Source organism: Eptesicus fuscus, chromosome 7 (genome assembly GCF_027574615.1).
Source record: "Eptesicus fuscus isolate TK198812 chromosome 7, DD_ASM_mEF_20220401, whole genome shotgun sequence".
Classification (NCBI taxonomy): domain Eukaryota; kingdom Metazoa; phylum Chordata; class Mammalia; order Chiroptera; family Vespertilionidae; genus Eptesicus; species Eptesicus fuscus.
Window position 1 is genome coordinate 74,470,300 of NC_072479.1, and position 26,024 is coordinate 74,496,323.

General features: G+C 42.9%; 1 long non-coding RNA gene across 1 annotated transcript; it reads right to left on the minus strand.

Moving 5' to 3' along the window:
• Positions 1-172: 172 nt before the first annotated feature.
• On the minus strand, positions 173-25,574 carry LOC129149669 (uncharacterized). The gene is made up of 3 exons (XR_008556525.1): positions 25,538-25,574; positions 19,945-20,022; positions 173-398 (listed from the first exon to the last, which is right to left on the minus strand). It is a non-coding gene; the product is annotated as an uncharacterized LOC129149669 (long non-coding RNA).
• Between the last annotated feature and the right edge of the window lie 450 nt (positions 25,575-26,024).

Here is a 26,024-nt window from a genome sequence, read left to right on the forward strand (position 1 = left end):
CAGATAGATCTGACTTCAAAGTCTGGCCCCACCCTTCCAACCATGTGACCTTAGGTCTCATTTTCTCATATGCAAAACAAGCACAATTTCTAACAGGAGAGCAAGGATTAAATGTCACAATGTATATAAAGTGCATGGCACACAGTAGTCTTAAGAAATGGTGTTATAATGATTACTCTTTCACCTAAACTTTGAGCACCTACTCAAATGTAAGCCTGAGAAGGGAGGAAGGATGGGATGTTTGGAACACTGAGGAGTGGTGTTTGTTTTGGAGGGGCGAGGAGCCAGCCCAATGGTGCTGGTCTCTTGATTGGGATTGGGTGGCTATACCCAGGTCCAGGCTCTGTACCAACAAAGCAATGACTTCCCAGTACTTCCCAGACATCACTGAAGAACACCTAAGGGTGGAAGAGAATAAATGTGAGGATCTAAAGCAAAGCTCTAAGCAATTGTGCCAGATAGAAAATTTTACTTTCTGCAACATATACACATTTATCTATATACATAAAAGCCTAAGCGACCCAACGACCAAACGACTGAATGAGCAAATGACTGGTCGACCGGTCGCTATGATGTGCACTGACCACCAGGAGGCAGATGTTCAATGCAGGAGCAGGCACAGCGGGGCCAGGATGAGCAGGATGGGGCGGCACCTGGCCTGGGCTTGGGCTCCACCCCAGCCACCTGCCACTTCGTGCACTACTACACCCCTTGGGGGATGTTGGACTGTCGGTTTCGCCCAATCTCTCAGCCTGGCCTGCAGAGATTGGGCCAAAACCGGCAGCCTGACATCCCCCGAGGGGTCCCAGATTGAGAGAGGGTGCAGGCCAGGCTGAGGGACCCCACTGGTGCATGGATCAGGGCCTCTAGTTTTTATATAAAAACGATGGTTTTCCCTTCCCAAATCTTCATGTTAAATTGATACTAGGAGGTTGCCCTATATTTATCCTAAAGCCTCACATGCCCCTGGGTGAGTACACACACAGCAGCTATCTAAAGTCTAAAGAACAAATCCCACATTCCTTCTAGGGCCTGTGGGTCCAAGTGCTGTTTACTTCTCTACCCTCTGTCCCTTCCAAACACCTCCCAAACGTATGAGGTCCTTCGCTGCCTGCGCCTTCACTCCTGTGGTTCCACCGATTCTGAAATGAAGGGCCTTCCTTCCCACTGTCCTCTCCTCTGCTCCCCTTCCTTCCCCCGACTCTCCCTCCCAGATCAGCTGGAAAGACAATTCTGGGAAGCCTTCCCTGGCTTCTCCTGACAGTGACATGGCTCCTGCCTCCTGCACCCAGTGTGCTTTGGGCACATAGAGCGGTAACTCTTCTATGGCTCACTGAGGAGTCGGACCTAGCTGCATTCATCTTTGTATCAGAGACTACGTAGTAAGCACTCAATACATAGATACGGACTAGATTGATTAATGAAAGGAAGACCATTGGACAAGGAGCTGCTTTAAAAAGTCTTTTCTCTTCCTCATGCCCAGGACTGTTCTTTGGGCAAAGAGGATAGAATGAGCCCAGCATTTTAACGAGAGACATCCTGAATGAAGTTAGCTCATGTGCATTAACGTGGATCTGATGCACACAACAGGGCTGTGCGTTAATTATGACTTTACAATGCTTCCTTCTTACATTATGTATTTTTAGAGAAAACAACTTTTAAGATAATTTTTTTTTTAATTTTGCAGATGGAGCTAGTGTTAGAAAAGTGAAATACGAGATGTGTCAAAACTGGTTCATTTTTGTTTTCATGTTTTTAGTTTGTCAGATCAGACTAAACTCATTTCCCTAGTTGTTATTCTCAAAAAGTTCCACCTTTAAATAGAAAAGTAATGATGTGAAAAGCACACACACACACACACACACACACACACACACACACATGAGGACACGCAGCTGTTGAGAGAGGAAAGAAGTGGAACCATTATAAAAATCCACTGCTCTTGGAATCTTGCTATATTTGGCCTTAAATAGACAATAAGTACTGAAAATTATTGGATGCCACAGTTCAGTTCCTTTAATTGCACATACTAGAAATAACAACGTCCAACCAAAACAGAAAAAAAACAAACAACCCATATCTACTTTCAGACTAGTTTGCTCATAAAGTGTATTACTCTATGCCTGGAGGTCTGCATTCCCTTTTATCTACCAGTCTTTAGTGAGTCTATATATAATGCTAGGGTATATCAATATCTTAAAGAAATATATAACCAGAGATTTAGGTTTATTTTTAAATTTTTATTCTTTTTCTTACTTATCCATAGCCTTTAGGGCCTGTTTGAGAGTCCAGTTTGAGAATTATTTATTGAGCTTCCATTATGTGTCAGGTCTGTGCATACTGAAGGATTGCAGTCCCTAATCTCTAGTAATTGACAGTCTGAACAGAGAGAGTTATAAAGACATATACAATACAGCTCATTTATTAAGTCCAAGGACCTAGAGCAGTGGTCGGCAAACTGTGGCTCGCGAGCCACATGCGACTCTTTGGCCCCTTGAGTGTGGCTCTTCCACAAAATACCACATGCGGGCGTGCACATACAGTGCAATTGAAACTTCGTGGCCCATGTGCAGAAGTTGGTTTTCGGCTCTCAAAAGAAATTTCAATCGTTGTACTGTTGACATTTGTCTCTGTTGACTAATGAGTTTGCCGACCACTGACATAGAGCATTCACTAATTGACCTAATTAGTATGTGTTTTATCTTTATTAATGAAACTGTAAGTATATTTTCTTCTCTACAAAATGCAAATTAACTTGAAAATGCATATCTCTATAAGTATTCACACACTGATGAGTATGAAGAGGCAACAAACTGGATGGAGAATTTGAGTGTTAAAGTAGTATTTTTAATTTGGGAAATATATGACATAAATTATTACTCATGGTATATACTTAGCTTTAAAAGAGGTATTTCTTTATTTTAGGTAAATACTGTAATAATCCTTTCCCATGAACGTGAAGAGAATATTTCTAAATTAAAAAAAAGAAAGCAGGAAAATTTTAAAAAAACTTGAATATTTTCTTCAAAATTTTGACCTGAATTTAACCTTATTGAATTACCTAATGTTTTCAAAAGTAGAAACTGTCAGCCTTTTCAGGGATGTTTTCTGAGGTTACTTGTTAGTAAATAGGCAAGGAATTTTGAATAATGTTGCGTCCCACTAAGTATGGGTCATTTCTAGGTGGTTCAGGGTATTGCTGAATTTTAAAATGGTGTTTCTTTTGTCTTAGTGAACATCAAATGGTAAACCTCCATGAACAGAGATCAGAAGGGCCTCTGACTGAAAATTGATCAAAGAGAATTCACAATGTTTAGAAGAAAGGTGCAAGGTAAATATCAACATTTTCACCCCTGAAAAACCAGAAATGTAAGCATGCAATAAGTAGTAAGGAAGGCTAGTAATCCACCTAGGAAACCAGGGGAAAAATAAACGCAGAAATGGTTTAGGAGGTAATCAGATGCAAGAGGTATGTCCAGTGGGAGATTTTTTGCTTCCGGGAACCACTGAATGCAAATACTCCAGGAAGAAAATAAGAAATCTTTTATGAGATCTGATTTCCCTGGGGGGGAAATGGGGTGGGTGTTCTTTAGCATTTATACTTTTGCACCTTTACAGAAAAGACCTGCGGAGTGGTCATTTATTTATCAAAACTGTGATTCAGCCTTCACATACAAAATGACTGCATTAATACGGATTCTTACGCTGGCTGACCATACTTGGGTAAGAATCAAGCATTCATATTCACGCTTCTGGTGACAGGAAAAAAAGAAGCTTTAATGATAATGCTGAGGTAGTCCCTTTTAAAGGTATATTCGAAATCATATGCTACCAGTAAAGTGGAATTGTGACCTCAGAAGGTCGACCTCCAATAAATGAAATCTCCAATAAGTTATGGAAGATTTGGGGGGAAATCTTGCTGCTCTTGTTCTCCCACAGTGTGCACTGAATGTACTCCTATTATACAATGTCCTATACTTCACTTCATTCTTCAGTCTCACACACATTAGTCTTTTTGAGGGCACAATGGTGTCTTATTCATGAACAGATTTCCAGTAGTTAATAAACAACCAGTACGTGTTAAGTTCTTTAAAAAATAGTTGTTAAAGAAATACATGGACATCCAAGTGTAATGTAGTGACTGATGGATAGGAAGTGCTACGTTAGGAAAATTCGCTCTCCTCTAGAAGCCTAGATTTTTATTACCAGTCTGAAAAATCAATGTAAATCGCTAATATTATTGTGGATACAATTTAAGCTATCTGTAAGACCGGTTTCAATGCTTCAGAGCATTATAATAGTTCCTTATACATTACAAAGGGAGAAAAGATGGTACATTTAATCTTTTTATATGATTTCAAGATATGAATACCCTCACTTTTTTTTTTTAATAATTGCAGGTGCCATTAGGCAATTTTTCTGAAGCATATCTTTATACTCTGGTCCAATAAATTTAAAAAAATGTTTTCAAGACTATCTGAAAAAAGAAATATATATTTATTTTTATACTGTGCCCCAGGTGCTATACTGGATAAATGCTTTATTTCATCAGCATAATCTTGTGAAGTAGCTATTATATTTCTATTTTATAGGGAAAGCATGTATTTATGGGTAAGGAAATCATTATTTTTAACCTCCCAAGGAATGGAAAATATCTGGACTGGATGATGTCTAGAGCACAGCTGTGTTCAATCCTGAAATGTAGCATTACAAGATGGCCTCTGGAGCATATGAAATAGATCAAAATACTGCTCCCCAAGGAATAACCACGTCACAGCATCTACTTCGATAAACGAATACAGTATTGTTGAGTGTACTCCCACAGGGTCTTTTACATTAATTGGGATGGAACTAAGAAATTTTAAGCCTTGTGGGTGAGGTTGCTAGTGAAGAATAGATAAGTCAGTTATCTTTGAGACCAAGCTGCCTGATTGGGTCGGATCATAGAAAAATGCTATAGTAACCCAGCTCAACTCACCATTCACACACTCCCATCCTCTATCCCACCCAACCCTGTCCAGTTACTAACTCATCAGTCTATTGTCTTTTCATCATAGCACTTATCATTATATGACATTATAGTTTGTCTACTACAAATTCCACTAGAATGCAATGCTATCAGAAAGGGACATTGTATATCTTGTTCTCCTCAGATGTCACCATACCCAAAACAGTGCCTAGAATATAGGAAGTGCTTAATAACTATTTGTTAAGTGAATGAATATACGTGGAGTATTTAGATACTCTAAAATCTGCTTACTCTACATGGACCTAACGAAGTTTCAAGGAGTTCTACTGTTAAAGGCATTGCTTTGAGTAAAGTGACAAATACTCAGGGGAATCTGATTATAAAGTAAATGTGCTATTTGGGCAAAGATAATACCAACCAAGGGGTTCCATTAACATTTTAAAAAGTACTACTTTGGCAGATGAGCAGGTTTTTTATCTAATAAAAAGCAAAGCCCCGGGGGATGGGGACAAGTTAGTTAGAGTGAGACAGGGTGGCTCAGAGCAGAGATTGCGAAAGTAAGGGTCCAGAGGAGCTACTTTCCTGGAACCTGACCGTGACAAAGGATGCAGGAAGAACTAAATGGCTGGATTTGATGTCTTTACATTTTTGCCTAGGACTTGACTATGTTTATCCTCACTTCCTTTCCTTTCGCCTTTATTTTCTCAGCACTTTTTCATAGTCATCTCTACCATCCAAGAAAGGATGGTCTATGTATTTCAGTTTCTTTTTCCTGAAAAAAAAGATATGTTATTTGTATAATGCCATCTGAGATTTAAAACTTTTTTCTGATGTTCACCTATAATCTTCTTTCTATAGTTTAAGCTAATTCTTTTTTTCACTATCTCTAGTGGGAAGAAAATGTCTTTAGCATTTAATTCATAGAATATCTCTTCTTATTTTCAGAGACCCTCAAATTCTGTACTCAATAGGCCAGCTGAGAAGAAACAAAAAATCAGCTTTATTTGCTTTAATGTGGGGCCTGGGGTGAGAGAGAGTTTATTGGAAGGACTTCAACCAGTATTTTTAAGCCAAATTTAGTCAAACCACTTTGTTTAGACACTTCACCTCAGTTTTCTCCAGTTAAAATATTCCAGACCTTTAAGCCTTTTCCTATGGAGCCTATTTCACAAACCTTTAATTAGCTTTGTGGTTCTTTCATAAGGTCATCTCAATTCTTCTTTTCTCCCTAATAATATGAAAACTTTCCAACCAGTAGGTTTCTTTTCAGTTTCTAAATTCTAAACATGCATGTATGTCCTTGCAGAAGAAAATTATGCATCTTTAAATAATTTGTCATTTTTACCTATAACTTTATTATGCCATTCAGCTTATGTCAGAATGTGTGCCCTAGACCAAGATTATTAAAAATTCAGTAAAAATAAGAAAAATGAAGGAAGAACAGAAAAAAAGATTTAAAATATATTATAGGAATAACTGTATATGGTTAATTAGGGATAAAGAATTTGAAACTTTAGACATAAGCTACCCAATAGTTATCAAAAGACTAGACTTGCCTAGCCGGTGTGGCTCAGTTAGTTGAGCTTCCACACATGAACTAGGAGGTCAAGGTTCTATTCCCCATCAGGGCACATGCCTGGATTGTGGGCTCCATCCCCATGTAAGAGGCAGCCAATGGATGATTCTCTCTCATCATTGATGTTCTATCTCTCTCTCCCTCTCCCTTCCTCTCTGAAATCAATAAAAATATTTATTTTTAAAAATTATCTTTGATGGAGGGTTTTGTGTGTAGAAAAAAACTATCTAGAATTTTTTAAATTAAATTTACAAATTCTAAACAGTAGTTTTGTATAAAGGTCTTGGATTCCATTTACAAATAATATTCTAAGTTTAGTAAATATTTTCAATCATATTTAAGGGCCATCAACTAATGTTTTCTCTCATTTACATTGAAATGAACTCCTTTGAACATCTTAGACTCTATTTACAAATTTAAAATACTCATTTTCTTCTAGTACTATGATTGTCTGATTTAACAAATAAAACCCTCCTGGTACCAAATAGACCATACATCTAATAAAAGGAACTCCTAAGTATAATGAACTTTAAGATCTCTTAACTATTCTAATATGTATATCAACTAGATAAAATTTCAAATTATATCACAAGTCTAAATCCATTACATATTACATGTTTTGAATTATAACTAAAAACAAAACAAAACAAAACTGATCTGTTAACTCTAATAGATCAAATTCCAGCCATTGAAAGTACCCAAACCAATAAGTATACCTAGATTTCCTAACATAAAATATATTAACACCATGAACAACTTTCCAAATATTGCAGTTGGAAGATGCTTAGCCACTAAGGAAGCGATTATGTCATCCTTCACAGTTTGGGGGGTCACCTCCCATGTAATTTTTGCATTGTCTTTCAGGTTGCTGAAGCTTCATAAGTGCCAGATGGTGCAGGCTCAGACAACACTGCATCCTTGTCTGTGACACCGATGGGGCATTCTGACACACTGAGCCCTATTTATGGCCTTGCTCTGAGAGTTCATCATTTACAACAAAAGGTGTTCACATAGCTAAAGATCTTAGAGGTGAGTCATTTTATTACCTAATTTTCAAATCATATTAGGATCTGTAATACTCACTCTTGAAACTTCCTTATATGATTGGACTTTGTATGTCTTAGACTATTGAGATATTTAAATGTCTTTTTAGCCAAACTCTTGCATTCTGCGCATACACTTTTAATGTTTTAGAAACACGCAAGGCTTATAGATGTTAAAATAATAATACATTACTTTCTATCTATGTCTTGTGGATTTGTCTGATTATTTGATCATAAGTTCTAAGAGCATCAAAGTGACACCTTACAAATCCTCTTCTAAAACGTACCCCCAAGGAAATATTTATAGATGTGCAAAAGAATTCAACCACAGGGATTTCATCACAGTATTATTTTTAGTAGAGAGTGACCTACATGTCAAACAAAGTCTCTTTTGTTATTTAAAAATTCCTTAAAGGCAGGAACCAAAGTTTGTGTGTCTCTCTTTTCATCTGGAATCAACCTTATGGCTTTACACATAGAAGGTATTTAATAAATGCTTGTTAATGAAATAGTCTCTTAAACACACTCCTCTGCAGCAACTGTGTCTTTGGGAATAGGGTTTGGAAGGACTTTATATTCCAAAACATCTTCATGAGTCATTTTTAAAAATGAATAATTGATATGTGTGTACTAAGTCTTATGTCAAGCACTATACAAACTCACAAATTGACCCCTCTCTTTATAACAGTAAGACATGGCCCCTAAGACCCTCTTATGTAAAATTTTAGATCTGCCACTCCTCTGTAAGATACAGTTTTAAAAAGAGAAAAAAGGAAAAGAAATGTTTTGCTACATTGTCATATTTGTCCTTTAATGGGAGTATAGAATGTGGGAAAGAGAGTGGGAACCAGCTGAGAAATACCTCTGCTTTGTTATCAATTAATCATCTACAAATCCTAATATTTTCCAAAGACTGTACAATAAATGTGGATTTCTTTTGTAATAAAGCAAAAAGGGCTTTAAAAATATATTTAAATAATATTATACTCTTCTCTTAACTTTTTTTACCAATCCTCTAAAAGCTCTTGTTGGTCAGTGGTAGGGGAGTAGATCCTATTGTAGTTGCTTTGGAGGCTGGGGCCTTGCTGGACAGAGTGCTGAAATTCATTGTCATTGACAACTTGACCTATACCACACTGAGTGCACCTGGGAACTCAGAGAGCAAAATGGGGAGTCCAGAAAGTATCCCAAAGCTTCAGTGGAAGGCTGGTCTGGCTCCTGGGAGCTCTGGTCTCCTGCTTGAAATAAAAATGCTCACAGGTTTCCAAATTCAGTCTTTTCCCAAGAGTTTCAGTAAACAGTCAAAGTTCTGCTTTCTAAGGTGAGGCAGTCAGATAACCAGCTAACAAGATGTGGACTATAAAAGGGGTGTAGGTAATGTTATTGTCAACATTGAATAAAAGGAAAGACAGGTCAGCAGCCCTGAAGAGGAAAAGAGACAAATGGGAGGAGTCACAGGACTTGACTGTCTACAGTGGGTGGCATTGCTGGGAAGTATTCCATCCTTGATAGTAGTCCTGGAAGGCTTGCTGGAGGAGATAAGGATTCAGCAGCTGCTTATCTCAAACACACATGTCATAGAAATTGGTACAATACCAAAGTATGCTGCCCCACCCCCCTAAAAAAGTAAATGAGAAAACAGGATGTATGTTTCTGGGGTCTCACTGGGAACCACAACATTGATGAATTAACAGCACCTTGGACAATCATCTTAAAACTAGAGGCCTATTGTACAAAGAGATTCGTGCAATAGGCCTTCCTTCCCCTGGCTGCTGGCACCGGTTTTCCTCTGGCACCTGGGACCCAGGCCTTCGCTCTGCACCGCCTTCCGTCTTCGCTCTGGGTAGAGCGCCGCTCCTGTAGCTCCCTCCGCCCCCCGCCCTCCCCCTCATAGCAGGCTTCCAGCCCCGCCTGGCCACTCTGTGCCTGCATTCATGCTGCCCAGAGGCCCAGAGCAGCTGGGGGGTGGGGTCGCCGCCATCTTAATTTGCATAGTCACTCCTGATTGGCTGGTGGGTATAGCAAAGTGACGGTCAATTTGCATATTTCACTTTTATTAGTGTAGATATGGTTATGTGATGGTCTCTTGATCCAGCCCCCATTTGAATCCCATGGTTTACATGCTACACTCCCATCTCCCTCCCAAGAGGGAGTACCCTGCCTCTATATACTGCCTGTGCTGCTCCCTCAGTTGAAATGTAAGAATAGCAGTAGAAAGGGTAAATGACACCATGTTCTAATCCTGGCTCTGCTAGGCTCTCTGAGCTTATTGCCTCATAGTTAAAAGGAAGGTAATAATGCACACTTCCTAACAGGGTGGAAGGAGATCATGTCTGGGAAAGGACCAGGCCTAGTGCTCAACTTAATGTGTGATCCTACCTTATAATAGAGAAATATGCAAATTGACCGTACCTCCGCTATGCCCATGATTGGGCCTGCGAGAGGCTGGGGGCGGGACTCCAGGTGGCCTTTCCGGCTGTTGAGAAGACCAAGATGGCGGCGCCCAATTCTCTTAGTTCCGGGGGTCCTCCGCACGATCGCCACCCGGGGGACGTGGCCGGGCACAGCCGGGCTCTCCGCGGGTGATCCAGGCGGCGATCGCCACCGGGGGGGCGTGGCCGGGCACAGCCGGGCTCTCCGCGGGTGATCCAGGCAGCGATCGCCACTCGGGGGGGGCGTGCCCGGGCACAGCCGGGCGCTCCGCGGGTGATCCAGGCAGCGATCGCCACCCGGGGGGGCGTGCCCGGGCACAGCCGGGCGCTCCGCGGGTGATCCAGGCAGCGATCGCCACCCGGGGGGGCGTGCCCGGGCCCAGCCGGGCGCTCCGCGGGTGATCCAGGCAGCGATCGCAACCCGGGGGGGCGTGCCCGGGCACAGCCGGGCGCTCCGCGGGTGATCCAGGCAGCGATCGCCACCCGGGGGGGCGTGCCCGGACACAGCCGGGCTCTCCGCAGGTGATCCAGGCAGCGATCGCCACCGGGGGGGCGTGCCCGGGCACAGCCGGGCGCTCCGCGGGTGATCCAGGCAGCAATCGCAACCCGGGGGGGCGTGCCCAGGCACAGCCGGGCGCTCCGCGGTGATCCAGGCAGCGATCGCCACCCGGGGGGGCGTGCCCGGGCATAGCCGGGCGCTCCGCGGGTGATCCTCGCCACCCGGGAGGGCGTGGCCGGGCCCAGCCGGGCGGGCGCTCCCGTGGTGATCCAGGTGGCGATCGCAACCCGGGGGGGCGTGGCCGGGCCCAGCTGGGCGCTCCCGCGGTGATCCAGGCAGCGATCGCCACCCGGGGGGGCGTGCCCGGGCACAGCCGGGCGCTCCGCGGGTGATCCAGGCGGCGATCGCCACCCGGGGGGGCGTGCCCGGGCACAGCCGGGCGCTCCGCGGGTGATCCAGGCAGCGATCGCCACCCGGGGGGGCGTGCCCGGGCAGAGCCGGGCTCTCCGCGGGTGATCCAGGCAGCGATCGCCACCAGGGAGGGCGTGCCCGGGCACAGCCGGGCTCTCCGCGGGTGATCCAGGCGGCGATCGCCACCCGGGGGGGCGTGGCCGGGCACAGCCGGGGTCTCCGCGGGTGATCCAGGCGGTGATCGCCACCAGGGAGGGCGTGCCCGGACACAGCCGGGCGCTCCGCGGGTGATCCAGGCGGTGATCGCCACCCGGGTGGGCGTGCCCGGGCACAGCCGGGCGCTCCTCGGGTGATCCAGGCGGCGATCGCCACCCGGGGGGGCGTGGCCGGGCACAGCCGGGCTCTCCGCGGGTGATCCAGGCAGCGATCGCCACCCGGGGGGGCGTGGCCGGGCCCAGCCGGGCGCTCCCGCGGTGATCCTGGCGGCGATCGCCACGGGGGGGGGGGGGGGGGGGGGGGGGGGGGGCGTGGCCGGGCCCAGCATGGCGCTCCCGTGGTGATCCATGATCCAGGCGGCTATCGCCACCGGGGGGGCGTGGCCGGGCACAGCCGGGCACTCCTCGGGTGATCCAGGTGGCGATTGCCACGGGGGGGGGGGCGTGGCAGGACTTGCCCAGCCGCTCCCAGGGTCCCTGGGAACATTGCAGGCATGTGGTTGCTGATTCCCAGACCAGGCCTCTGGCCACAGATTCATAGCTTTGCAGAGACCTAGGGCAGGGATCTGCTTTATCTGCAGAGAGACAGAGGTTCTGCAGTGCCCCCAAGACGTGGGTGGGCCCAGCCAGGGATCAAGGGGCATGGAAGGACTCCTGGCAGAGGGGCAAGGACCCTCACCCCTGAGGCGGGGGTTGAGGGGTGGAGCCACCTCAGTGAAGGGGTGCTGCACTGCAGGGTACTGGACTGACTGACGTGATTCAGAGAAGCTCCCAGTGCTAATGGGCCTAGCTCAGGTGGCCTTCACACTTCAGAGGCAGTGACTCCTGCTCCTGCCTTCACCCAAAAGCAAGCTCGCTACACCCTGCCCCATAGCAGAGCATGCCTAGGCAGTGAGTGGGAAGCCTTCCACCTGCTTCGGAGAAGGGGCGCAGTAAAGAATGCGGGGAGAGGAAAGAATGTGGAGCATCCGCAATGAAGAGGTGCTTGAGGAAGAGGCTGGGACGCCTGACTGGAAGGTTTGTTCTGTTTGCTGGGCCGCTGCCCCTTGGGAAGTGCAAAGAGCATGGCTCTGAGGGCTTCCTGTGTGCTCTGAGGGCTTCCTGAGTCAAGTTCCACAGCCAACTGGAATTGGCCTCAGTTTCCTGGTCTGTAAAATGGATGAAGCGTGTCCCAGTGCCTTCACTGATCTTTGATGGCCAATTGAGATACTATATAAAGAAAATGAGGGAAGAAGTGAGAAAGAAAAGGAAGGACAAAAAAATACAAAAGAAAGATTGAAAGGAACCTGTAAACCCATTGTCACTTAAATAGGGAATATAGTCAGTAGTGTTGTAATGATGGTATGATGCCAGGTGGGTACTAGAAATATCGGGGAACACTTTGTAAAGTATATGATTGTCTAACCACTATTCTGTAACTAATATAAAACCTGAAACCAATACAAAATAATGTTGAATGTAAAGAAATGAAAATTGGAGTGAAATTTTTATGAATTTCAAAGATTAAATAAAAGCTGTAAAGGAAGGAAGGGGAGAATAAAAAGTGTTTTTCATTTTGCCACTTCATTAAAAAGACAGTTGTCTTTATGTGGTGCTTTTATGCTTTTCTAAGTCATTATCTCATTTTAATTTCCGGGCAACTTAAATACAAGATAAGTATTCCCTCCACTATTTAAAGAAAGGAAATCTTGGTGTCTGGTCCTAATGATTCAATCGTCAAGCCCTTATTGTAAAGCAGGGTTAGTAAAATTTTCTGTGCAGGGTCATATCTATACTAATAAAAGCCTTGGGGGTGATCAGGCCAGCAGGGGAGGGTATTTGGGGGCAATCAGGCCTGCAGAGGAGCAGTTAGGGGTCAATCAGGCCAGCAAGGAAGCAGTTAGGGGGCAATCAGGCAAGTAGGTGAGCGGTTAAGGAGCCAGCAGTCCCGGATTGTGAGAAGGATGTCCAACTGCTGGATTAGGCCCGTTTCCTGTGGAATCGGGCCTAATCCTGCAGTTGGACATCCCCCGAGGGGTCCCATATTAGAGAGGGTGCAAGCTGGGCTGAGGGACACCCTCCCCAGTGCACGAATTTCGTGCACCGGGCCTCTAGTTGAAAGATAAACCGGTATATTTTACAAAACATATGGCCAATCACAAATGAGTTTTGTTGTGGTTTGATTATTTTCCTTCTTTAGTCTTGCCACAGGTCTCCCTTCAGCTCTTTTTCAACGCTAGACAAGAGAAATTTTAGTCATAATAACCATAATTAAGTTAAAATTCAACTTAAACATAGTGTTAAGAACAATGTACTGTACTATTGACCATGAAAATATAGAGATTTTGGATTTACGGTCCTCCCATATGGCTTTAGCATGTGGGGCTGTCAACGTAAGAAACACCCAAACCTGTAGATAATTTTTATGAGTTTATTTGAGCCAAGAGGAGAAACCAAGATGGTGGCATAGGTAAACACCTAAACTGCTGCCTCACACAACAATATCAAAACTACAACTAAAAGACAAAACGGACACCAACCAGAACCACAGGAAAGCTGGCTGAGTAGAAATTCTACAACTAGAAGAAAAGAGGAAAGCACATTGAGACTCAGAGGAGCTGCAAAAGGCTGAGGTACGGAGACGCGCACGCGTGGAGAGGACGGGCGGCTGACTGCACAGGCGGCTGAGTGCATGGCTGGCTTTCTAAAGTGGGAGGGAAACAGAAGCTCCCGACTGTGATGAACTCCAGTCCCAGGTGAGACTCTGGGAACCCAAACTCATTTTGGGGGGAATCTGGACTGTCAGGAAAAGAGAAAGCACACTGAGACTCAGGGGAGCTGTGGAAGGCAGAGGTCCAGAGGTGCGTACGCGTGCAGAGAGGATTGACTGCTGAGTGCATGGGCAGCTGAGTGTGTGGCTGGCTTTCTAAAGCAGGAGGGAGACAAAAGCTCCCGACTGCGCTGAACTCCAGTTCTGGGCGAGTTTCTGGGAAACCAGACTCATTCCGGGAGAAAATGGACTGTCTGGCAGCGGGCAAAACTCTGAGAGAAAGGGTGGCTTTCTCTCAGAGGAGCTTGCAGCGATTACCAAGGGACACTGAGACTCAGGGGCCTCATAGGGCAGGGCTGACAGGAAGCCAAAGCTGTCTGCTCCGCCCTGAGACTCTTCCCCATCCATGCTGAGCACAGAGGCTTTTACAAGTCTTCCCCCATAAGGGTGTCTCCAGCACAGAAGTTCTCCCAGTGTAGACACAGCTGATCCTCATAGCCAATTGGCCTGGAGGTCAATTCCTCCCAGTGATACCAATAACAATCAAGACTTAACTACAAAAAAAAACCCAAAAAAACAAACTTAACTACAACAAGGCTTTGCACACAGTCCACAAAGGGGTACACCAAAAGTGTCCACCTCAGGTAACTGGGGGAGGCTGAGCCACTGGGCCATATAGGACACCTACCACACAAAGCTACTCTACCAACTCAGGGAAGCAGCGAAAATGTGGAGACAAAGAAACAGATCACAAATGAAAGAAATGGAGGAAAGCAAACAACTGGATATAGAGTTCAAAACCATGGTTATAAGGTTTTTCAAGAGTTTATTTGAGCCAAACTAATCACATATGCCAGGGAGCAGGATCTCAAATGCTCCAGAGAATAACAGGTTTGCAGCTCCTCTTATGCATTTGAAATACAGGAGGGGAAAATTGGAGAAAGCAAAGCAGGGATTGGATTACAGGGTAATCCAATTAACAAGATTATGTGCTCTCTTAAGAGGTAATACCCCCTTTGAAGGGTATCCTGGCATTTCAAAGGTGTGTTAACCTAGATGCACAAGAACAATGGACAGGGCTGGCTTGAAAACTTTCACTAAAGAAGTTACAGGCCTGGGAAGTGACCACCCACCATGATCTGCCCAGTTAGGAATTTATGATCAGTAACCTTGTGAGATTTATTTTCATACAACCCCTGTTCTTTTGTCCACAGAGCTTTGGATTTTAAATAAGATCAAATAAAGTTTTCTTTCTAAACCAAGCTTTTCCCCTTTCCCTCTTGTCTACAACTTACTGTTCACGCAGGTATTACCTCTGCAAGGACAAGGCCTTTCTTGGCTGCTCTGGACTATCTAACCTTCCTTTTTGAGTGTGACCATTAGCATTTACTAGCTGTGAAACTGCAACAGAGATTTTGCCATGCAATAATATTCATCATACAGTCCCCATTTACTGAGCACTTTATATTTGTCTAATTTTTACAACAACCTGCAAGGTAGGTCTAATTATCTCGATGTTACAAATGGAGGCAATAGGCTAAAAGGGATTAAGTAACAATGGTAGGGCTTGGATTCAATGCATGAAGTTTCCACGACTCCAACCTATCTTCCAAATATGCTTATTACTTATTCATTTGGGTTTTTTAATTTGTGGGTTGATTAATTTGTATGTCCCCTTCCATAAAGTATTAATGGCCATACCTCTGAATGCAGGGTTATATTACAACGCTCTTTACTTGCATTTGTTCCCTTCACTTCTAAGTTACAGGCAATCACCTGTTGAATAAAGCTAATGCTCTCCAGTTCTTCAATGCTGTCATTGTATCCTTCTAGAACAAAGCTAAGAATGCTAAGTACTCTCTGTACATACTTATCAAATGAATTGAATTAATGAGGAAAAGAGGAGACCATAATGAGAACCCCCATATCACTGCTATCCTTCAACATTGGAATCCAAGAACCTAAGTCAATATGCATCAATATTGACTCAACAAGCCGAGCTCAGTGTCACCAATTTTCCAACTGAAGGACTTGAGTTATTTGTTTTTCACGATGAGGCCAATGCAGGGCTAACTCAAATTCATGCTTCTCAAATGTTGTTAAAAAAATAAATTTGAAAGTTGATATTTAGTAATAGCCAAAAACATTGAAAAGGTGGCAATAACAACCAATGTTTTTTGTCACCCAGTTTTTAAAAATAGCTTACCTATGTGTTACTTGTTTAGACATTCAGATATTACTAAATATAGTCTCTTACTAAAATGTTCACTGCCAAGTAGTCAGCCCACAGACATATTTTTATAGGCAAGTTACATATCCCTGAAAAATTATCGTAGAAATACACAATAACGCCTACGTCCCTAACGCCAAAGTCCACAAGCAGCTTCTGCAGACCTGTGTGCCACAGGAGGCAGCAGTCTTTCCTAACTGAAAGGAACCCATAAGAATCTCAAAGGAAATGAAAACATCTTTTTAAAAACATGAAGCATCAAGCCATCCGTCACATCAGAAGGGAAAACACAGGCTAAAAATATATCCCATGTTCTTTCCAATTCTGTTTATTATACTCATAAATGAAAGTGTCCTGTATAATTTATTCACGCATAGACCTTAAACCGTTATTCATATTTGTTCAAAGGCAACAGGGCTAGAGGTTCCTAATAGTGCTATAGCTTTGCCATTTGTGCCCATGTGATCCAGTCCCTATGGACTTGGTTAGTATCCACAAAAATCATGCCTGTGAATTACAGTTGGGGCTCAGAGAAATTGCATCATCAGTCAAATATCAAACTTTTAATGAATGTTCATTACACTTATTGTGCTAGGCGCGGTGGCCATATTAAACATAAAAAGTATAATTCTTCTGTTAAAAATGAGTTAAATTGAATCCAGGTGTTGGCATAAACAGATAACTGATTTCTATAGTCCTTTGTAAAAAAATTTTTTTAATCTGAATTGAAAACAATTTTCAGTCAATATTTTGAGATAAGTCTTTGAAATTATGAAGTTCCTCTAACTATTGCTTCTACTATCTCCTGTATTGTTGTTTAGAGTAGCAGTGACCAAAATGCATTCCAGTTGGAACTGAGTGAAGCAAAGTGACAAGGATTTCTGAGAGCCTTTAATATAGTAATGATTCCCCAAACATATTCAACGGTCGGTTTTGTGGTGGTTGTTTTTGTTTGTTTGCTTGCTTTTTTATAAACATCTCATGATAACTACATTTATGTCCACGTTTGTCTTCTCAGGAGTCTGTAAGTTCAAAGAAAAGTGTGTGTGTGTGTGTGTGTGTGTGTGTGTGTGTGTGTGTGTGTGTGTGTGTTTTCTACTTGTTATCTAAAACATAATGAAATTCTCTGTGCGCCAAAAGTGTCTTCGATCCTTAGATGAAAACTGTTGTAACAGAGGAAAGGGATATTCGGATCACTTCCAGTCACGTGCTTTCAGTCTCCTAACCCATGCGCGGCCCTCTCAGCATCCCTCTCAGCATCCCTCTCGCACTTTTCTCTGAGTGTCCAGGTGAGGTGGCTGTTGCTCTCGGCTCTTTTCCTTACAGAGTGTGAGAATTAAACCACAGCAGCTGCACACCAACCCTTTCTCTACCACCAGGAAAACCCCCGAGACCGCTCAGATCTCCAGAAATATGGAGGTGTGAGGTGGCGCTTCTCAGGGGGTGGGCTGCAATTCATCCCATTCCGCATACATTTCAGTGTCTTCTCTTGAAAGTTCAGTCACTCCAACCTATGGTTTGGGAGAACTGGGAATGTTTCTATTATTGTTCCCATCAACAGTCATGCTTTTGTTACTTACACTACGCAAGGATGTTCCTTCTTGTCTTGCAATAGAGGGAATGAAGTGTGAGGAACAATCAGGAACAGTAAAAATATGCACCTCGTTTTTCTAGGATAATGCTTAGAAAATGTAACAGTCATTCAAGACAAAGGTGAATGAAGTGATATTAGTCTCATTTTCAGGAGTGCATGAAATTCGTGCGGGGGGGGGGGGGGGGGGCCTCAGCCCGGCCTGCGCCCTCTCGCAATCCGGGACCCCTTGGGGATTGGGCCTAAACCGGCAGTCAGACATCCCTTTCACAATCCTGGACCCCTTGCTCCTAACCGCCCACCTGCTTGCTCCTTACCACTCAGCTCACCGCTCCTTAGGGCTGCCACAGAGGTGGGAGAGGCTCCCACCACCACCACTGCACTCGCCAGCTGTGAGCCCAGGTTCTGGCTGAGCGGTGCTCCCACTATGGAAGCACAATGACCACCAGGGGAAAGCTCCTGCGTTGAGCTTCTGCCCCCTGGTGGTCAGTGCACGTCATAGGAACTGGTTGTTCCGGTCATTCCGTCTTAATGGTCGCTTAGGCAGATATAGATATAGATATAGATATAGATATAGATATAGATATAGATATAGATATATACCTATATCTATAGATAGATAGGTAGATAGATAGATAGATAGATAGATAGATAGATAGAGATCATTTTGCTACAATTATATCCTCTTTTGCAATTTTTACTTTTTTCCTGGAATTTAAAGACATTTCATAATTGCCAGGGGAAAGTGAGAATACTTTAAAGAGCTGGAAACCAACTGCATCTCATGCATAATCCCAGCAAAAACAATCAACCACAAGCCAACAAGGGGAAGACTAGCAGAATTCGATGTCTGCCATGGGTCATCCAACAATATGGCAGGAAAGAGTGCAAGAGGAGGGCCTGGATTATTCACTTATCTGTGTCCCTTAGAGGCCCCTGGAGCCCTTCAGCTTCAGCAGATCATTATTTGCACCTTCTTCATTGAGAAACAGAGATTAGTCAACAGGGGCTTCCTTCACTCTGTTGCCCTACTCCATGAAGTCCCTTGGATCTCTGAAGAGAAAGGGACTTCTTGTCCAGATAAGACTCATCTATGTGTGATCTCATCTTCCCAATCTTCATTATGACCAGGGATTGAACCCACAAGCTGGGCATGTGCCCTAACAGGGAATCGAACCAGAGACCTTTAGGTGCAAAGGAGGACACGTAGCCACATCAGCCAGGCCACTTCCACAATGTTTTTCAATCACCTTTGCTGGCTTGACTTCTTTTTGACCTATAAACATGTTCTATTTTCTCCATTCCCATTTTAATTTCCCACTTGTTTTTCTTCCTTTATTACCAAGCGGTCACTTTTAAATCCGGGCTTGCTCCTTCTACTCTCCTAAAATGGTTCTCCTGAAGATCTCCAGTAGCCTTCTTACACACAACTCCATTGGCCTTCTCTGTGTTCTTATGCTCTTTGATCTTACCAGCATCTGACACTGTGGACCATGTCCTCCCTACTGAAATTCTCCTCTCTCAAGCTTTCTCCTCTGGATTACTGCATTTCCAGCTTTGGGGAGACCATTCAGCTTTTTCCTTTCTCTCATTTCCTACATGAACTTAATCAGTGGGAAAAAAAAATCAGACTTTGGAACCAGATTGACTGGGTTGAATCCTTGTTCTGCTGCTTTCTAGAACTGTGACCTCAGGCAAATTGCTTAACTCCCTGCATTTCTTCATCTGAATTAATCAAGTACCCATTATTTACCCAACCTAGATATAGCGCCAGTTAAATGAGACAATGTTTACAAAGCACCTTGTAGATACCTGACATATCATAGACATACAAATAATTTTTCTGCATTTTGCTTCCAGATAGTCTCTACTGTCTTAGCATTTTCTCTCCACATTGCTGTTATTTTGTCACTGCCTTAGTTTCATGGTTCATTATCACTTGCCTAGATCATTGCAACTTTTGGAAAAAAAATAGTTTCTTGCCTGCACCATGTCTTAGCCTCCTGTCCCTCCTACTACTAGAATTCTTTCTGGAGCACTGACCCAATCCTGTGATGTCACATGGCACACAGAATAGATTACACGCTCCCCATATTGGTATTCAAGTTACTCCAAAACCTGGTCTTTTTAACCTTTTAAAACTGCTACTATACATGCAGCCCCTTGAGCTCAGTGCTTTAACCAGATGGGACTCTTAAAGAGACAGTCTTTACTTTCCCACCTTCTTACCTTTGCTCACTCCATGCTCTTGGCCAGCTAGTCGTGTGCGAGGACCATCGGGCCTATTAGCTGCAGCTTAATGAAACACTATGGAGAGAAAACCAAATGGAGGTAAACTTTATTTAATACAAAATTTATGTGCCAGGAACATTTTCAAGTGTTTTAGAAGTATTAACTCAATCTTTATAACAATGCTTTGAGTTTGGTACTATTATAACCCTAATTCAATAGCTTAGGAAACTGAAGCATACACAAAAAAGTTATGTGTGTGCCCAAGATCACAATAGGGAGCTAATAAATAGCAAAGCCACGTTTTAATGCAGATGGCCCAGCGAGTTAAGGGTCATTGCTCTCTCCTACAGATTTGCTGGGGCGGTGCCAAGGTAAGCAGTTCTAACTCAGGTCACCAGTCCAAGTCAAGCTAGACACCAACAGGCAGGACCAAGATGTAAAGCCAAATGGGTCAGGAATGAGATGCATTGATGTGTGAGGAGGTTCAAGGTTGACATTGCAAGATGAGCAGACAGGAATTACATGAACAAAGTGCAGGGGTGCATGACCTCTTTTAATGCAGTGCCTGTGACTTCTGCTCTGATCAAGTTGGGGATGGTTCAAGGCTCCAACACAGGCAAGTCTATCCTGTTAAAAGTCATTTGTGTGTCCCTGTCCTGCGTGAGAGGAGACCTTCCATAGTGGGGGGTCATGTGCTCCTCGCCTTTGTAGTCTCCGTATCTAACATAGCACCTTTATTTACTTAACAAGTATTTATCAAGTGCCTACCTGGGGTGGGGAGTGTAGGGTTAAGGGGCATTTCACCCTCTCTTCCCTCGGAGTTGCTTTTGTGCCTCATCTCTGATTTGATCTGTAAATTATATTTCAATAAGACATCTGATTGCCAAGAGTTTCCTCCACAGTCTGCAGAAGCTATACAAATCACCTGAAACTGCAGGGCTGTCTGGAAGTGAATTAGAGCTGAGACTCAAAGAAATGACTCCAGGGAGTTTTAATTTGAACTGCAAATGCATCACAGAGATTCCTTGCCATTTGATGAATCAAATCGGATCCCAATAAACTTGCTATAGTTGGCTCAATTACAAGTGTTGTGTCTTATCCTTCTCTATGTTCTCCCTGGTGTCTTGCACAGACTCTTTTTTTTATTATTTAAATTCTTTATTGTTTAAAGTATTACATGAGTCTCCTTTTTCCTCCATTGACCTCTCCCCGGCCACCCTTAGCCCGCAGCACAGACTCTTAATATAGTAGGTTTGCTATGTATTTGGGATGATAAGAAACGGTAGTGAAAATTTTGTATCTGAACACTTTCTCTTTTTTTGTCTTTGAAGTATAAAGTTGTTTTCCTCACAGGCAATGTTAGCTGTTACAACATCAAATAGTCCAGGTTAAATGTCACAAGTCTCCAACTCGAGAATTTAACAAGAGCAAAAACCAAAAGAAAAAAATAGTTCGAGATAAATGTTTCTGTTTTAAAAGCTCACACAAAGTAAAACTCACTCTGTTCATTATTGACCATCAACCTGGACACTGAATGTTTTGCTTCCACTTGGGATAAAAAAAGAGTTTTTTATTGCCATTTCTCCTAAATCATGTAATTATAGGGATTTGGAAATTACTGGATCTACTCTCTGACCTTCAGGCAGAACTATGTTTAAAAACTTCCCTGAGCAGCTGAGAGTTTGTCCTGTTTTTAGTTACCCTTCGAGCACATTGCACAACCGTCACCAGTAACCTATTGTATGTCGTGTTTAATAGCTCGAGTCTGATGTCTAATCGAATCTTCTCTCTGACATTTCTCTCTCTTCCTCTCTTCAGTGGAGCTTGAGAATGAGCAGGTAACTGCAATTACTTCAAGAAGTCATTTCCCTTTCTCAAGAAAAGACATAAAAAATGTAGAAAATGGAGTTACTGAATTGTATACCCTTGTATGTGGGGCTTCCCTGGGTATCGAAGATGCTTATATAAATATAGAGAAGAATTAATTGGATATATGTTGTAACGGAACTAGGAATACAAATATTTGAGATTGAGTCCCAATTCTAACTCTTACCAGCTATGTGGCTTTAAAGGAATAGAATAGAATCGTTATGAGGTTAAATTTCTTTATGTGTAAAATGGGATCAAGATAACCCAACCGAGTGATTTTCATACATTGTCAAATACTCTGCATAAAGCATGACTGTTGGTGTCCCAGGTATAAACCCCCAAATCCTTTTCCATTTCTACTTTAGACTTGTAGATGAGAAAATTGTTTATCTTACATTAAAAAGTTCTAAGAACATGTTTCTTTGAGGAGGAGAGTCTGTCCATTTAGCCATAATGCAATAATACTCAATTATCACAGAAAAATGGGAAATTATACTTGTGTGCCTACCTTCTTTGTGAGGTTGCAAGCTCTTCAGCGATAAGGGATATTTACAACTTCCACTGTCTACACAATGAATGGTATAGTTTTTTAGCAACTATTCATGGGATTCAAAAATTGCCTGATTGAATTATTTATACTTTAAATGTTAGCTAGTTACCTAAAGGGAGACTTGATGTACCATTAATTACTATTAACTCCTTCTCATCTTCAAGTGTAAAGAAAGATGTTTTCCTTCCTGTCACCCACATATACCCATGTAAAGATCCTTAACTTAGCAACAAATCAGACCCAAATTGAATAAGCTAGCATATCCTAAATCCCACAAACTTATCTTTGCCGTAAAAGATGAGTATATTCATACTGAAAGAGGGAAACAAATCAGTGATTTCATAAATCACTAAGGTTACTTATTAGACAAAGAAGCAAGTAAGATATTTAAAAAGAGACATGGTTGAAAGAAGCAAAGAACATTTAAATGGCAGATATTTTACTCCATGGACTTGGCTCAAGCATCTGAAAATTTTGGGGCCAATTATGTGAACTCTGGAGACTGTGGGGAGGGTAGTTAGAGCTATGTGGGTGCTGGGAAAGAATATGTCTTTTCTTTACCCAGCTTCCAGAACCAGTTCTCACGAATGCCTAAAATATTTGGTGTGGTGTTTTATAAAATCATGTCAGGAGGTTTTCTCCCCTTTCTTTAAAAGAAACTATTGTCCTCTTGAGCCTCTTTTCAAAAACGATTTGTTTCATGTTGGTGTACGTTGTTGGATATCTGTAGCAACTTCAGAAATTCTTTTCTTTTAAGTGTGATTTCAATCTTTTCCATTTAAAATGCAAATTCACCCAAAGGGGTGTAAATGAGAATGTTTTTCCTGTCCTTTTTCGTTGACCTTCCATGGTCTGGGGGAGGGAATGCAGAAAGACTTTCCAATAGATCCTTGGAATTGAGCATCTTGCATATTTGGCCTAGATGGGCTAATGGTCAAAGAACATGGATGATACCAGAAGCCACCAACTAGACAATGTTTTTAGAGTGGGCACAGCCTATTCATGGCACTTGGGCTGCACAACTGCATCAGTCTTTGCTACTCATGATGGATGCCACCCTATCATTCCTCACAATACAGTACTCCCGGCCCTTGATAGGAAAGCTTCTTTCCATCTCAGGTACAAAGAATACTGACACAGTTAAAGTATGTGATTTAAATGACAGGTATTGTGCAGAGGAAAGATACATCCGGAGGGTCACTCTTTACAGCAAGAGGAACCCTGTGATTAAAGCCTGTGTTCCAGAACCTTCAGCCTCTTTTGAAAGTTCTAGATGCCATTATACTTAGTACAAATAGAAGATTTGAAGTCAGAGTTGACCATGGGCCGGGAAATGAATTTGGAATCTACATCTCACTTTTGAAAGGATGTCATATTCAATTTACTGCCTACATACCCTAGTAGGAGGAACAATATAAAAAAGCCTCCTGTCAAAGCATTTGTTGTAGCCATTTTATGATTTGCTCTGGGAATTATCCTCTCGGTATGGACTGAATTGAACTGAAGTTACATCAATAATTTAAAAAATTGATCATGGTAGTAGTTGTCAGAAAACAACTTTCAGGTTTTGTATCACTTAGGTGAATATCAGGTTACTGTGCTCGTTGGAAAATGGCCATCGGATCAAGGATGACAAGGGCAGAGGCACAGTTCTTCGGGTTTGGAAGCAGTTTCCCCCCTAACAGATGGGTGATGTCTTTTCTGATGCATTCATGAGAAGAGGCAATTACTGAAGCAGAGGAACTGTAGGGGTGACCTCTAGGTAGATAAGAGAGAAAAGCTTTGTCTCCATTCTGTCTAGATGATAAGGAATCGAGGTGTCTGGGAAAGTGAGTCCTACTGGTGGGGGTTAACAAAAGCCTTTTTCCAAGTGGATGCAGGGAGGTAGCTAGGAAGAGTAGACCAGCACTTCAGAGTAAAATGTAAGTTGAAAGTCTCTCAACTACTTTGTTAGCTAGATTCTCTTTTTTTTTAATCTTTCTTTGTAATTGTTTAGCCTTTCCATAAAAGCTTATTTGACAGTTACAGATATGTTAGGCCTTAAAGATTATAAAGAGAAAAAATGGGTGAGAGACTTGGAGATAACTCCACAAAGTTCCAACACAACGTGGTGGCAAAAAGCAATAATCAGCAAGGCACTCCTGAGAAGGGAGCGAGAACTGCATGAGCCATTCTTCTAATCCTCTGCATGGACTCTTAGAAGGTGCTGAGTTTTACTACATTAAGGAAAGTGATTTCACCTTGCAGGTGGGATTGGAGCACTTAGCCCAGCTATGAATAAGCTGTTTCCATAAGCCAGTGAGGTTGCATAGGCACTAGGGGAGATCTGGGGACCAGCTTGGGGAATCCATGAGCCTTTGTATTTGAGTACATTTCAACTTAAAGCTAAATGAAGACATTTAGAAACAAAAGGTAGAAAAATCCACCATAAGACCAGAATGTTTGTTGCTAATGGGCAAATATTTGCCGGTAAGGAAAACACCATGTAATAGGGAGAGGAGAGATTGCTTTAAAAATGCTGGTGAACTGACCAGCACAAAGGTCATGAAGTTAGACTAGGAGCTGAATGCTATCATTTAAGTCAAGAGAAGGGTAGGTGGTATATAAGGCAGCCTCTAAGATTACCCACAAGGACCCACAACTTCCTGGTACTCATACTTTTGTATAGTCCTTTCTTGCATTGTACCAAGGTTGGATTATGTGACCAATCGCATATGAGAGAAAGTGACAATATGTCACTTCTGAGATTAGTTTATAAAAAGATTTCAGATTCTATCTTGGGAGATTACCTATTTATCTACCTACTTACCTATCTATCTTCCTATCTCTCTCTATCTCATGATTACTTTTCCTGGGGGAAGCCGTGTCCTGAGCAGCTTGCCAAAAGTCACATGAATGAGCTTGAAAGCACATCCTTTAGCCCCAGTCAAGTTTTCAGAGACTGTGGCCCTTGCCAATATTTTGACTGCAACCTCATGCAAGACCCAGAGCCAGAACCATCCAGCTAAGTTAATCCAGATCCCTCAGAAACTATGTGAAATGATAATATTAGCTGTTTTAAGCTGTTAAATGTTGGGATGATTTGTTACACAATGTTAGATAATGAAGGCATGGCAGTATAGAGCCAAGAAGTCCAGGAGGAATGTTAGAGAAAAGAAACTCAGATCTTACCAACAACCCAGCTCATTCTCTGAACATCTGAGAGCAGACCTTTTGGTTGGACTCTAGTTGAACGATAAGATGGTGGATTAGCTTGTCCTCATCAAGTCTTCCAACCAAGCAGGGAAGAAAATGCCTACTCTGGACAATAGAAACGCAGCTGTAGAGGAACAAGTGGAGTCAGGGTCCAAGCTGAGAGACACTTTTGGGAATCTATTAAGATTAGGAGGGAGTACCTACAAACATGGAGAAAAATGGGTTAGTGGAGAAACTTGCTTCCCACAAAACTTCCACTTCCAAGAAGAGAGGAGAAGAACCATTTAAGACAAAAAGAGTCCAAGTTCATTTGGGAAGGAGGGGCCTGAGAGCCAGGTGTTTATGGTGATCCTCTCCAAACAAATGTTCTGCCTTCTGGGAAAAAGAAGAGCATAGACGTCCATGAACAGCCTTATACCAGAGTGGAGCATACCCAGGAAAGGGAACTTTAAAATCCCGACTC